Below are 15,143 nucleotides of genomic sequence, written 5' to 3'. Positions count from 1 at the left end.
CAGGTTACATCTCTTGTCCCATGTCAAAAGTGCAATGCATTTTTTGTAATAACTACAAGGATCAAGGTATGTTTTGTCAGTTATCCTTTTAAAAAAAAAAAAAAGACTTTCACAGTTTTCTTTTGTATCATGTGGGGGCACTGCTTCAGTACTGACTCAGAGGGAAGAATGCCACCTACTGATTCATCTCTGCCCAGTAATGAATAAAAAAGTTGAACTATAAGTGTCGTAACATTGATGGAATCAGAAATCATAATAGGTCCCAGCACAGTTCTAAATCTACCGAGGGCCTAAAGACAGGGCTTTCAAATATACAGAAAAGACTTATTATGAAGACACAGGAAAAATATGAGGGTAAGTATCTTTCTGTGAAGTGGGGATAACTAGTTTACCATATACTCAGTTTTACTAGTTTCATGATGTATATAATTCACAGTGACAAACAGTGCACCAGGGCTGTGGGTAAGAAAAAGGTGAGTTATCTGTTGGAGGTTACGTAACTAACCAAAGCAAGGTTCTCAGCTCACTTTATTTTGAAATGCTGTATGGTAGGTAGCTCTGTTTAGAGCATATCTTACTTAATAAAACCATCAAGACACTCTGGCTCTGTTATTTCCATGCCCAGAACAGTTCATAATACTTTGCTAGTCCATTGTGACACTCAGTGATTTGTCAATTGCATATTAGGAGTTAAGTTGTTCATCTGTAACTGCAACACAGTAATAATAGATTAGTGCGGTTAACTACTAAATATAGATATAAAATATCAGTGATCAAAATTCTTAACATTAAAGACATATGAAGCCTGTTGCTGGATTTAACATTTACACAATATATTCTCCTAGCATTTATTTAAGGTTTGCGTAGGTGGCAATGAATGGAGAATGGTTCCCATTTAGCAATCAAGACACTATTCTACTACTGCATCATGAGATGGGGTCTACAGTACCATGCACCCAGGCAGGCAAGGAAGGAGCTGAATATTTTATATGTTGAAAAGATGACTTGACCTCCCATTAGCTTGGGATGCTAATCATGGAGACCACCAGCTGAGGCACATTTAGCCTCTGAGAATCAAAAGGAAACAGCCTGAAAAAAAACCAACCCTGGATTCCAAGGGAGAAGTAGAATATTTTACTTCCAGAACTACTTACCTTCCTGCTTTCCACTTCTCTCTCCAGATTTCCAGTCTTCTGTTTGACTTGCTAGGTTTGTTCTATTTGTGTATTTACTGCTTTCCCACCCAGTTGCTATTAAAGGCCTCTGTCTCTCCTAGCTGCTGGCAAGCTCACAGAATCAGGCTCAAATTTCTCTTGTCCTTCCTTTGTTTATTTATTTGGCAGGAAGAAAGTGTGTGTGTGTTGGAAGCTGGCAGGGGGAGAGAGAGACAGAAAAGTAATGGGGTAGGGGGAAGCTTGAGGGTTGCCATGAATGGGGTGTATAGAACTTAAGCAAGGAAACAGCCAGGGGAAAGTTTGAAGGTGGATATGAAATCATAGGGGAGGAGGAACAGTAATAGGGCATCTATGGGGTGTGGGGGAGATAACGTATGAAACTGTATCAGAGAAAGAGATATTTAGCCCTCAGGATGGAAGGAGCTATCCACCCTGGAAGATGCAGATGTTCAAGAATGTATGCATGTTAGCAAAAAGTTTTATATAAATTTGATTGAGGGCCCTGTAATGGTGTTCACTCACTGCTAGGGCACCTCCTCCTGCATGCTTAGGGGATTAGCTCCTTCCCTCACACCATGCCCCTCCACTCCAGGACTCAGGCCCTCCAGCCAGGTCATTGTTATCATCCCCTTTCAGGTTATCAAGTCCCATTAGACAACTGTCTCAGGCAGCCTTCAGCTCCACTACCCACTCTATGCCACTTCCCACCAATGGCTGATAGAGGAACCCAGGCTCACTCACTACTGGGTGCCAGTCCAGGGATTCTATGCCCAGGAATTATGTTTTGCTCACTCTGAGACCCTGTCATTGTTTCCTCTGTTGAGGTAGATGGATTTCCACTGTATGGATTGTTTCCTCTGGTCTCCTTCCTACTTCTTTGCTCTTATCTTCTGGTCTCCCCCAGTTTATCAATCCAAATTCCCTCCTCCTAAGAAGTGATTACAGATTATCTAACTCTGTAGCCCCAAACATGATTCCCTTCTCCTAAAGAGTGCCTGCAGATTATTCCCCTTACAAGCCCTTTCTGCTACCAACTTTCTAGCTTTATATTAGCTGTGCCTGTATCTTCTCAGCTGGGTTCTATCTTCAATCAGCATTTCAAGCCCTGGCTCTTCCCCAGGTGCAGACTATCAGGTTAATTGACCTCACTTAATGTTTGCTGCCCTGTGTTGGATAGATACACTACTGCAGGCAGGTTTGGCTTCATTTTACCTGGGAAAGCTCTGGGAATCAGGGACAAACTAGTGGTGCTGAGGAGATGTTTTTAGCCTATAACTTCACTGAGAAGACCTGTTGAATGAATGAATGTACTCTTTTTACTTTTGGATTTGACTGTAGGAAGCACCTTACTGCAGTACTTGGAGAACATGATAATAGAAAGGTATGTCCATATAAAGTGCTTTCAGTTTGGAGTATGGCTGAAAGAAATGTTTGAGCCTTAAAAGGGCAGGAGACTTAATGTTTATGTGTTTGTTATTAAACCAACCACAACAATTTTAACCTTCACCCTTCAGAAATAGGCTCTTTAGTGACCAATTATTATTTCAGAACATGAGTTGCCAAAATCAAGCAGTGTTTTGAACACTCTCACTCACATCCTCTTGCATGTGAAAAATGCTATGATTGCACAGTTTGTGTAGTCTGTTTACCTTTCTTACCAACTCACAAGAACGCAGTCGAATTTGAAACACAAGCATACACTGCATCTTACACAAAAATCTTCAATATTGCACAGAGGTATTGGAATTGTTTGGTTCAATGGCTCTCAGCACCCCCACTATACAAACTGTAAACCCTTATATGATAACTTCTTCAAACCAGGGGATGCAACAACACCCATAGTTCCAGTACTCATGCTATTGCATATCTTTGGAGTTGAATGTATCTAAAGGATGTTTGTAAAAGGGTTATTTATACCCAGATGTTGAAATGTGTGTTAATTATGTATTAAGATTTATGCAGTACATAGCTGCCGGAAAGTACAATTAGCCAAAATCAAAGTTAGAGCCATCAGGGGGCCTACCTATTCTCCTAGGGTGGGTAAAATTAGGCCCAATCCATGATGTACATTTTTATAGTTATAGCAGATAAGAATGTTACAATAGACAAGCTGATAAGAGAGAAATATTGCTGTTTTATTTTGGATTCACCCTCACCCCGATAAGAATTCTGAGTGTTCATAAGTAAAGCTCTCAAAGTTTGCATTTTTCACATTTACAATACTGGATCAGTTAACATTCTGATTTACATGAATTCCTTGTGTTTTGGTGCATGAGACTGAGACATCCATTTCGGGCTTATGAAAAAGCAGAGTGTGCAAAGGAAGGTAAAATAAATGTATGGTTCTACACATAGAAGTCAGTGTAAATATATGAGTGGCACTCATTTACCTGTGGTTTGACAGTTGGTATGCTCTTCATCTGGAATTTATGTAAGGCCTTATGGAAGAGCAGTAATTGGACAAATTTTTGTTAGGTTCACTAATACAATGGAAAAAAGAATGCAACAGCATGAATGTCTCAATGATTAAAAATTAGGCTCTCTTTGCCAGATTCATAGAATGGATTTTGTATTCCTGGGTGTGTCGTTAGCAGTTAATGTAAACACTGTCTGGCTATTGAATCTCAAATGTAATTTTACTCCAGAAACATGATTTTTCACTCCCCTTTTCTCCCCAGAATAAAATAAAGCACACAGTGGGCTGGAAACGAATCCTCTTTACATCTGTTTATTAATTACTGATGGTTCTCTCCTAGTAAGCCACTGTATGTAAAACAGAGATTAATATTATTTAAAGAAGGGGAAATTATTATAACTTTGCTGATCATTTTTCCTCATTGTAATTTCCCTTTCACACAGTATTCTTTTTTTTCCTCTTTGAAACAAACTCATAAGCAGCCACACTTTACAATCCAGGCTATCAGGATATCAAGATAGCTTTCATTTTTCAGCCTTTCAGAAGTTGTTAAAAATATTCTGAGGGCATCTTCTATGGGAGGAGGATTTAATGTGATTCAGTCACAGTGTTATTCAAATCTACCTTTAATACTGTACTTGCAAATCAAAATTATCTTCACTTTATCACTCAGTGAAGCGGCAGGAACATATCAGTAATGTCCCAAGGAGAGGGAAATACTTACATAAAGAACAAAATGAACATGTCCTGGCAGTGCTTTGAAATTTCTTGTTTCTTTGATTATGCTGACTCACTAATTAACCACTGAAAAATCAATGACTGAAACTGCCATCTTTCTGAAGAAAGTTTTTTAGAAATCTTCTACACACATTAAAATCCCTCAAGGAAGATTTGTAAATCACTGTGTCAATATATGGATACTATCAAAAATGCAGCGTAGATCCTTTTTCACTTTTAGTCCTCTAAAACACAGAATTTTGCAAGAAATGTACTTTTGATGCCCTTTAATTTGCTGTAATTCATTTTTTAAACAAAGCTAATTTTTTTTTTAATTGTGTTATATGGCCATCTCACTGTTTTTACCTGCTTATATATCCTTGTTTGATTGTGTACCATTTTTCACACCATTAGGGATAGTATGGTTGCCCTTCTATTAAGGGATAACAGATATCAGGCCTTGCAGATAAGTTTCCCATTTACTTTAAAGTTAGATTCAAAACCAAGTTCACCGTTCTCTAACTTATTTTTCTTCATTCCCTCTCAAGGTTTAGATTGTGAGGTTTTTTCTTTGTTTGTTTGTTTTTTGTCTTTATCTTTCTTGTTCTTTCTTTCATCAGTTGCCAGTCTTGTGTTTCTGGTCTCTTCTCTGAGATAGAGCAGATTCACTTGTGATGCCTAGCAATTGTAACACATTCAGTTTCAGGGGTGATGTTGTAATTCTGTATATCCTGACCTTTGTGTGAGAAAATTAGATTGAAGGAAAAGCTTCAGTGGTGTATCTGAGAGGACACCACAAGATGTCTGGATACCTTGTTAGTTGAGGGCTTGATCATATGATACATATGAAAATTTCCATGGACACCCAGTTTGCACCTCTGTGGTACTGTCTCTCTGCCTTGTGTTGGAGTGAGGTTAGAGCAGCGGTCCCCAACCTTTTTGGCACCAGGGACCTGTTTCATAGAAAAAAAAAAAATTCCACGGACCTGTGGGATGGTTTTGGGACGATTCAAGCGCATTACATTTATTTTTGTACTTTTATTTCTATTATTATTGTAATATATAATGAAATAATTATACAACTGACCATAATGCAGAATTAGTGGGAGCCCTGAGCTTGTTTTCCTGCAACTAGACGGTCCCATCTGGGGGTGATGGGAGATAGTGACACCCAAAGTGTGTTGCTTATGTCCAGTCTACTCCGTAATCTCGTTTTGGTTGCTGTCACTGCAGAAAACCCTGCTTCACAAAGATAGGATGTTGAAAACGGAAGTAAGCTTTTCAGTGCTTTTGTGGAAATCTCAGCATATTCTGCCTTGACTTTAATCCAGAACGTATGGAGATTTGAAGTCGTCTCAAACATACTTTTAAGGCCACCGTCATTTGTGATCTCAAGCAGTTGATCCTCTTCTAGCACGGATAAAGTCGATTCACCTGGCTTATTCACAAATGGGTCGCGGATCCATTCCTTCCCAGTTCGGGGGGTCTTTTGTGGTTGGGAAGTAATGCTCAAACTCTTTTGAAAGCTGAGATAGGTGATCATGCACCAGCTGGGAAAAAGAAGACCGTGGCTCAGTCTCTTTCAAAATCTCTGCTAATGTTTGAAACATGTCAAAAATCCCAATGTTCACTCATCGCCCCCATCATTCTAGTTTGGCTTTGAATGCAGCCACTTTATCTGCTGACTTGAACACAGTTGTCGTTCTCCCCTGAAGTGACAGATTGAGTTCGTTGAGCAGGTTGAATATGTCACACAAGTAAGCAAGTTTTATGACCCATTCTGTGTCACTGAAATGTGCTGCCCATGGTGACTGTTTTTCTAAAAGAAATCTCTGGAGCGGCTCTCGTAACTCAAACTCTGGCCAGTGATCTACTGTAGCAGGGTGGACCCTGCTCCTGCCCAGAGGGGCTTGAAAAGCTGCCTGCCAGGGCTTGAGAGGGGTGGCTCTGGAAGCTGGGCTGAGTAAGGAAGTGGCCACAGCTGGGGCCACGCCCCAAACTGAAGCCCTGGGGCTTATAAGAAGGCAGGGAAGCCAGAGCCCAGACAGTCTCTCTCTGCCTTCAGAGAGGGATGGGCCTGGCTGCTTATGAGCAGAGCTAAAGTACCTGGGTGAAGCAGGGCTGGGAACAGGCTGGGGAGCTCGAGCCAGAAAAACCCCAGGCTGCAGCCTAGCGGTAGGCCACAGGTACTGGGAGTTGCAAGGGGCGACCCAGGGGTAGGAAGAGCACCAGGTCCAAACCCCTTTGCCTGTGATGAGAAGGCGGATACTGCCGTCTGTCCCAGGAGCTGGGGCTAGAGCATGACTGGGCAGTAGCCATTCTGAGGCGAAGCGGGGAAAGCAGGGTGGGGGTTCCCCAGGGAGGGGGAAACCCAGTTAAAGGGGCACCGGGATCCTGGGAGGGACACGGGGCCGAGAGGAAAACAGGCGGACCACCGGCCAGCGGAGGGCGCTCCGGGCTGAAAAAGAGCTAATTCCCCGGAAAAACCAGCGGGAGGCGCTGCGGCGGTGAGTAGCCCGTTTACATCTACCTTTAGAAAGCCATCTCACTTCTGTGTAAAAGAGAAGACGTGTGTGCTCTGCGTCCATCTCCTCACAGAGCTGCGCGAACAGACGTGAGTTAAGGGCATGTACTTTAATGTGGTTGATAATTTTAATCACATCCGGCAAAACTTTAAGTTCAGATGACATTTTTCGGCTAGCTAGCATTTCTCTATGGATGACACAGTGTGTAGACTCACATTCAGAAGCGACCTCCTTGACCCGAGTAGTGAAACCAGAAAGCCGTCCAGTCATGGCAGCTGCTCCGTCCGTGCATATAGAGACACAAAATGACCAATTCAGTTTTCCTGACATGTAATCATTCAAAGACTTGAATAGTTCTGCAGCTGTGGTGTTGGTTGGCAACAAAAGTGCACATAACATATCCTCATGCACATCCTCCTGAAAAATATATCGCACAAAAACAAGCATTGTTGCCTTGTTGTCAACATCGGTAGACTCGTCAACCTGGATTGCGTACCACGGTGACTCATTCACCCTCTCTAACAATTGTGCCTCAATATCCTCTGCTATTTCATCAATTCGTCTAGTTATGGTGCTAGCCGAAAGAGGAACACGTGCCACCTTTTGAACTACAGCCTCTCCTAAAAGTTCACGACAAATGTCCTTAGCAGCAGGCAGGATCAACTCTTCATCAATAATAAAGGGCTTCTTAGCTTTAGCAATGCGATTAGCCACTAAGAATGATGCTTTCAGTGCAGACACATTTGATGAAGTGGTGGCCTTCAGTAATTGCTTCGTGTTCATGTTTTTTTCTTTTGGAAAAACTCCAAAGGCTTGTCTTTTAATGCAGGGTGCTTGGTCTCCATGTGGCGAAGCAGTTTTGAAGGTTTCATGACTTCGTTGGATAGCTGGTCGCCACATATTATACAAAGCGGGCGTGGAGAATGTGAGTCACCTGTTGCAATGAACCCATAATTTAAGTAGGACTCTTGGTATTTTCTTTTAAACGCAGCTTTCTTTTTGTTGGCCGTCTTAGAGTCTTCTGCTGTCTCATCATTGGGTCTTTCCCCCTTTTCAAAGAAGCTTTGCAGCGATGTTTTTTTTTTTTTACTCATTTTGGCCAGGGTTAGCGTGTGGGCTTACCAAAACTGTGCGGGAAAGAGGCACGGATGGAAGTGGTAAATAAAATAATGGGTGGGCCACGTGCGGACTAATATAAGTGTCGGATTCTGACTTAAAGCCTGCCACCAGATGCAGCTTAATTGTCACTTGCCACTCACTGATAGGGTTCTGATATTAGTCTGCAAGCAATTGATTTATTATGGTCTCTGTGCAGTGAAACCTCTGCTAATGTAATCTGTTTTTGCAGCCGCTCCCCAGCGCTAGCATCATGGCCTCAGCTCCACCTCAGATCATCAGGCACTAGATTCTCATAAGGAGTGCAAAACTCCCTCCATCGCATGCGCAGTTTACAGTAGGGTTCGCGCTCCTATGAGAATCTAACATCTGACAGAAGGCGGAGCTCAGGCAGTAATGCGAGCGACGGGGAGCGGCTCTAAACACAGATGAAGCTTTGCTAGCTCACTCACCGCTCATGTCCTAGCCGCTCATGTCCTGCTGTGCACTCACCGCTCATGTCCTGCTGTGCGCTCGGTTCGCGGCCGGTTCCTAACAGGCCATGGACCGGTACCGGTCCGCAGGTTAGAGTATAGCTAAGCAATTAAGGGTTGTGCTCCATAGACTCCCATTGTCTGTTTCCCCCCCAGGTTATAGCTCATTAAGAATGTCCAATAACTTTTGGAAGTGTGCCTGAGTAGTAATAGTTAGTGCATAACAGTCAGATACCTCTTAAGTTATAAGCAACAGAGAGTCCTGGTGAAGTGGGTATTCACCCACAAAAGCTTATGCTCCAATATGCCTGTTAGTCTATAAGGTGTCCCAGGACTCTTTGTCGCTTTTTACAGATCCAGATTAACATGGCTACCCCTCTGATACTCTTAAGTTATGACACTATTACACAGCTATTTTTAAAGGTCACATCATAAACTAGCAAACATTAAAGAAACAGAAATAGCATAGTTCATCTTAGACTCACTTGCTTAATTAAGATCGGTATAAATAAACGCAAATAGAAGAACTGTGATATGCAGAAAGGTGTTTGTTTTTTAAGTTCTTAAAGCTTATACTGCCCGAAAGGTGTCCCTCAAAGTCTCTGCTGTCCAGGTACTGACAGGCATAAATGGGTGTGCATCATGTATCATCCTTTGTTATCCTCCATACTTTTCCATTTAACTTGTGAGTCTTCAACCGCCCACTTCCCTTGCAACAAATTCTGATCTTCTCTATTAGGCTGTTCCACAATGTAGGACCTGTTGTGACAATAGGGCCTACAAATTTACTCTGATTGTGAACTCAACTGCAAAAAGCATGTGAAAGTTCATAAGATCACAATAACCTATAGGGTGACCAGATGATAAGAATAAAATATCGGGACACATTGTGGGAGAGGGCAGCCACAGGCTCACAGCTCCCACTCCACTGGAGCCATGGGGGAAGGGGGATACACAGCCTGAGGAAGCCGCAGATCAGGGGTGCATGGCTCCTGTACCAGCCCTGCTGGTAGACATGGGTTTGGGGTGCATGGGCCCCAGCCCCCGCCATAGGCACATGGCCCTGCCCTCTTCCCCCCCCCCTCCCTGCAGCCCCATCACAAGAGGCAGGCGCAAGGCCCAGCCGCAGCCCCGTTGCTTACCTGGGGGATGGTTCCCACACACTGGGGAAGCACCCGGCAGGTTCCTCTGGCTCCTAGGGTCAGCAGCGGCCAGCAGGGTCTCCACTCCATGTGCTGCGCTTACCACAAGCACTGGCTCCAGCTGTGCAGGTGGGACGTACTTGGGGGCGTGAGTAGCACGCAGCGCCCCAGGGTCAGGGGTAGCTGGGGGGGGGTCTGCACCCTGTCCGTGCCCGCAGCTCCCGTTGGCCGCGATGGAGCCAGCACTTGTGGTAGGTGCAGCATGCAGAGAGACCCACCCTGGGCCTCCCCTGTGCTTGGGGCCGCAGGGTCCTTCTGCCTGCCGTTTCCTGGGAGCCACCCCAAATAAGCACCTCCGGGACCCCAGGTGAGTGCTCACCAGCGTACTCCTCCAGCCCTGAGCCAAAATATTGGTACAAACGGTATCCCGACCATACATCGGTCACGATGCGGGACAAACAACTAAATATCGGGACAGTCATGATTTTATCAGGACGTCTGGTCGCCCTAATAACATATGACAATGGGGGGGAGGGCAGGAGAGTACAAAAAGGAGACAGACTGAATAGGCCTAAACCAAAGGGCCTACAGATGTGGTTCAGGGAATGTGTTAAAATCATGCTTGATAAAACCGAACATGTGGAACTGGAAATTAAGGTACCAAAATTAGTGTGTTGGATATTAGGCCTAATTGTTGGATAAAATAATGACTGGATAGGCCAGGGGTCGGCAACCTCTGGCACGCGGCTCGCCAGGGTAAGCACCCTGGTGAGCCGGGCCAGTTTGTTTACCTGCCGTGTCGGCAGGTTCGGCGGACCGCGGCTCCCACTGGCCGCGGTTTGCCGTCCCAGGCCAATAGGGGCGGCGGGATGAGGCATGGGATGTGCTGGCCGTGGCTTCCCACCACCCCTATTGGCCTGGGACGGCGAACCGCGGCCAGTGGGAGCCGCGGTCCGCCGAACTTGCTGAAGCTGCAGGTAAACAAACTGGCCCGGCCCGCCAGGGTGCTTACCCTGGCGAGCCGCGTGCCAGAGGTTGCCGACCCCTGGGATAGGCTATTCTGCACATCACTCCCTTGTTGGATCCTTAAAGAAAGGAGACCTTGGGGGGAATGGTGAGGATAGAGAAGAAGAAATGGGGGTCTACTGTAGTGAGCATAGCTATCATGGCTGCCACCCTTACCAGGTCGTGCTGCCCAGGAGCTTCTTAGTACTGATCCTGAGGGTTTTCCTGACCAGACTGAGCCAGAAAGAAAGATCCACATAACATCTCCACCCCTTCCAGCTCCAGCTCAATCCCGAACACCACCTAAGAGGAAACAGGATTGGTTTTTAGCAGCAGCAACAGCAACAAAAGCACTGGCTCATCTCAACTAACTTCTCTTTTCATCTTTGATACTCTCTAGAGCAGAGGTAGGCAACCTATGGCATGGGTGCCGAAGTTGGCACGCGAGCTGATTTTCAGTGGCACTCACACTGCCTGGGTTCTGGCCACCAGTCGGGAGGGGCTCTGCATTTAATTTTAGATGAAGCTTCTTAAACATTTAAAAAACCTTATTTACTTTACATACAACAATAGTTTAGTTATATATTATAGACTTAGAAAGAGACCTTCTAAAAACGTTAAAATGTATTACTGGGACGCAAAACCTTAAATTAGAGTGACTAAATGAAGACTTGGCACACCACTTCTGAAAGGTTGCTGACCCCTGCTCTAGAAGACTGTCAGACACGGGATTTTTTTTCCTTCTAAAAACTCTTTCCAGCTAAGGGAAAAGGAAACAAGAAATGTTAAAAGGAAAGTCTTACCTACTACTGTATATTTAAAATTATTTAACTTTTTCCCTTTGTCTCTGTATTTTTAATAAAAGAATAAAAGGCTTTTGAATGGTGTCTTTACCAAGCAGGCTGAGGTCACTGTATACCAAACCCCAGACCTTGTTTAACAGTGTTTAATGTTGGATAGTGACTGTTATGTTAACACTTGTGGCCCATATATCCTGTCTGAATTAAAACAGCAGACCTAGCCTCCTTAATTGCCATTAGCTTCCAAGTTTCACCCTGGGAATGGTTACTTTACATGCCTCTGCCGATTGCAGTAATCTTAAATGATTGTAAATTGAGAGGCATAGTCTAAAGTAGCCTGACTTCAGCCCATTAACGGTTTTAGTGGTTAAGACCAGAACCTTGCATTGAACTTGGAAGCAAATGGGAGATATTGGAGACTATAGTACACTAGTCCCATCTGTGGCTAGTCCCACTTAAAGGATCCACCACCTTTTGTCAAAGCTGGAGTTTGATTGGCTGGTCTTGACAGGCAGCCCTTGGTGGCGGAAGTTACTTTATCTAGTCTTGAGGTCATCACAGTCGCTAGGGCCCATATCCACAAAGGCATTTAGGCTCCTAACTTCCATTAGGATCTTAAATACCTTTGTGGCTTTGGGCCCAGGTCTTTATCTGAAAGGAACATTTAGCTAGCCTGAAGGGGATGGAGACAATGGAAGCTGCTGGGAGCTCAGCCCTTTGGAGCTGGTGACATCAGCAAGAGTGGGAAAGAAATTCTCCTCCTACACTGCAGACTTGTTCGTTTGGCTACTGCTGCAGATTCAAGTGTTTGGTTGCCTTCACCTTTTTTTGTGTGTCCCCATTTTCTGTGGTGGGATGGCCTTTCCATACCTCCTCAAAATCCCCTATGCATGCTGGGGCATATGCACACCTTGGAGCTGTACTCCTTGGGGATCCACCTGATGGAGAATATCTGTGCAGGTTCTCAGCTTTATCCCTTCACAGCAGCACTGTGCTTCAGTAAAGCTTCCCTATAGCAGTGTACAGGGGGCAGGGAAAGATTTGTCCCCATTGGAAATTTCAGAATATCTTATACACAGTCTTTTAATTGAGATGCTGATTTTTGGATGTATTAGGCCCATCTTACACAATGCTGTACTAAAGGTGAGTGATCTGGAGAATTTTTCTTTTGGGGCAACTGAATTCTGTGTTAAGATATTAAGAATATATATAAGTGCAGCCAGAATGAGATGAAAGATGAACAATAGCTTTCTGCCCTCTAAGTTAAGAATGCAGTTGGTATTGTCAACAGTTGTAATACCTTTGTCTGTGAATATTTTGTTCTTCTGTTGCAAAGTTCATGTAATTTTTAAATGTTTAAATGCCTTAAAAATCAATAAGAACATAAGAATGGTCATACTGGTCAGACCAAAGGTCCATCTAGCCCAGTATCCAGTCTTCCGACAGTGGCCAATGCCAGGTGCCCCAGAGGGAATGAACGGGTAATCATCAAGTGATCCATTCCCTGTTGCTCACTCCCAGATTCTGGCAAACGGGCTAGGGACACCAACCCTGCCCATCCTGCCTAATAGCCATTGATGGATCTATCCTCCATGAATTTATCTAGTTCTTTTTTTCAACCCTGCTATAGTCTTGGCCTTCACTACATCCTCTGGCAAAGAGTTCCACAGGTTGACTGTGTGTTGTGTGAGAAAATACTTCCTTTTGTTTGTTTTAAATCAGCTACCTATTAATTTAATTTGGTGACCCCCTCGTTCTTGTGTTATGAAATATTAGCTTGTCATACAAGCAGTCAGCATCCATGCACAGTGGAAAAAACTATGGTGTCTATTCTCCCCTTCCTATGAGCACATAAGTCCTATTGTCATTAACAGGGGGATGTGTGGATAAGGAGAAGAGAATAGATTCTGTTGCAAGGTAACATATTTCTATGGCACAGTGTGGCTAGAAATGCCTGATGTGTGTGCAGGAAAAGAAGTTTCAGAGCTTAGTGTTGAGTCTTATCGGCATGGTGAATCCTCTGAAGGATTTTTGGTTTAGCTGAGCTGCGTGAGTGAGGATTGCTGTTTGTTCATTTTTGTTTTGATAAAGCAGGGAGTTTCAGTGCTGCGAGTGAAAGGCTGGTATTTCATTTTATAAGTGATTGCTTTTATAAACGTTAGGCACCTGTGTGCTTGGTGATAGGCAGCAATGTACGTTTCTGAATAAATAAGGAGACGGCACCCAACCTGCTGAAATCACCCAGCTTACCACTTTGCCGAGTAAAGGCCATTCCAGCATTCCAAAAGCGTACAGCATACTGCATGCTAGTTTTGGTTTCAAATCTCCCAGGGTAATGTGTTTAAAAATGGTGCACATGTACATATTCCATTAGAAGCTCTAGCTTGGCAGAAGCCACTGCGGGGTAAACAAGTCTGACAGCTGCAATAGAGCACTGAAGTGCAAAGTGCCCTAAATAATGAACACATGAATCTATGGCAAATTGCTTGTGTCCCACCTATAATTGACCAATATTACCTTACTGTACATTCATGCTGTAAAATGTGAAGAACAGAACAGCCTGATGGTACAATTGCTACAGCAGGATTAGACTAGGTTAGTTGAATTCAACTGTAGTCTTAAGACTAAATAGCTGGCTGCTAACTCTCTCGGGGTGGGGGGGGAGCATTGATTAACACACCATCAATGTATAGGGAAGTTTTATTTTTTCCAAATCTACTAAGGGTTTTAAATTTTGTTTTGTTGTTTTTTTATGTGTAAGAAACTGAACCAGAAAGCACTTTTCTGCTGACATTAGAATATGTGTTACAGCATCAGGGCTTCAAGCTTAGATGACTCAGAGACTAATTTGATATTCCCTCTTATTATTTTGGAGGAACAATATGCATATAAGACTAGAGGCAGGTTTAGAAGGTAGAACAAATTGTACCAGCAACTAATTATGGCCAAGCCTCAAAATTATTAATGTTTTGGTTGCTTATCTGAAGCTTATCCAAACTTCTTGGCCTATCAGCATTAAATCTGAGTCTCATAAGACCTAGATTTTTATTATGATTCCCGACACTTCCTCATTTAACTTCATCTGGAACTTTACAATGTAGAGATCTGTGAAAGAAAAATAATGGATAAGGAGGATTACTGCTTTGAGGGGATGATGTAATTGCCTAGATGGTTAATCAAACTTTTTAAAAAGAAATTTTTTTTTGGCAAAACATCAGCAGTAAATTCCTAGCTTTATTGGAGTTCATGGGAGTTTTGGACTACTTCAGTAGTGCTAGCTTCTCACCACAGGGGGTGTGTGCAATCTTGCTTTAAACAAACATATTAACCAGTTGGCAAGATAAACACACCCAAATACAGGCATCTTCGGAATATTTCATTATCTGCTGGCTCATGATGAAGACAGAAGACTTCTATATCCATTCTGAATGCTATAGGATCATGTCTTAAATGGTTCTGAGCATTTTGCAACTCCCTTTGAAATAAATGGGAAGTGGAAACGTTCAGCAGCAATTTAGACTTGGCCCACAGTTGGACAAAAAAAAATTCCGAAATAATGATTAAATCATATCGCTTGTCTAACACCTATTTTAAGGTAAAGGGGAAACAGGTTCTGTATCTTTCATATCTGATTAAAATGGTACCTGCGGTTGTACCAGAATATGTAAAAATAGATAGAAATATGAACTGTCACTTCCAAACACCGCTGCTTTTACACCTCCTATGGAAATGTCATGCTATACTGCTCAAGTCACATCTGAAATACTTGCATTT

The 15,143-nt window shown here is 43.4% G+C and overlaps 1 protein-coding gene and 1 long non-coding RNA gene across 2 annotated transcripts in view; both read left to right on the top strand.

Annotated features, from left to right (window-relative positions):
- CNTNAP2 (contactin associated protein 2) overlaps nt 1-15,143 on the top strand; it is a 1,334,251-nt gene that overhangs the window by 542,158 nt on the left and 776,950 nt on the right. The gene's annotated exons all lie outside the window — the stretch shown is intronic.
- LOC123363821 overlaps nt 2,426-15,143 on the top strand; it is a 35,402-nt gene continuing 22,684 nt past the window's right edge. Inside the window, exon 1 of the long non-coding RNA XR_006576906.1 lies at nt 2,426-2,556. This is a non-coding gene — a long non-coding RNA (uncharacterized LOC123363821). The remainder of the gene's footprint in view (nt 2,557-15,143) is intronic.

This window comes from Mauremys mutica, chromosome 2 (genome assembly GCF_020497125.1).
Source record: "Mauremys mutica isolate MM-2020 ecotype Southern chromosome 2, ASM2049712v1, whole genome shotgun sequence".
Taxonomy (NCBI): domain Eukaryota; kingdom Metazoa; phylum Chordata; order Testudines; family Geoemydidae; genus Mauremys; species Mauremys mutica.
This window is presented reverse-complemented; position numbering and strand designations above follow the sequence as displayed.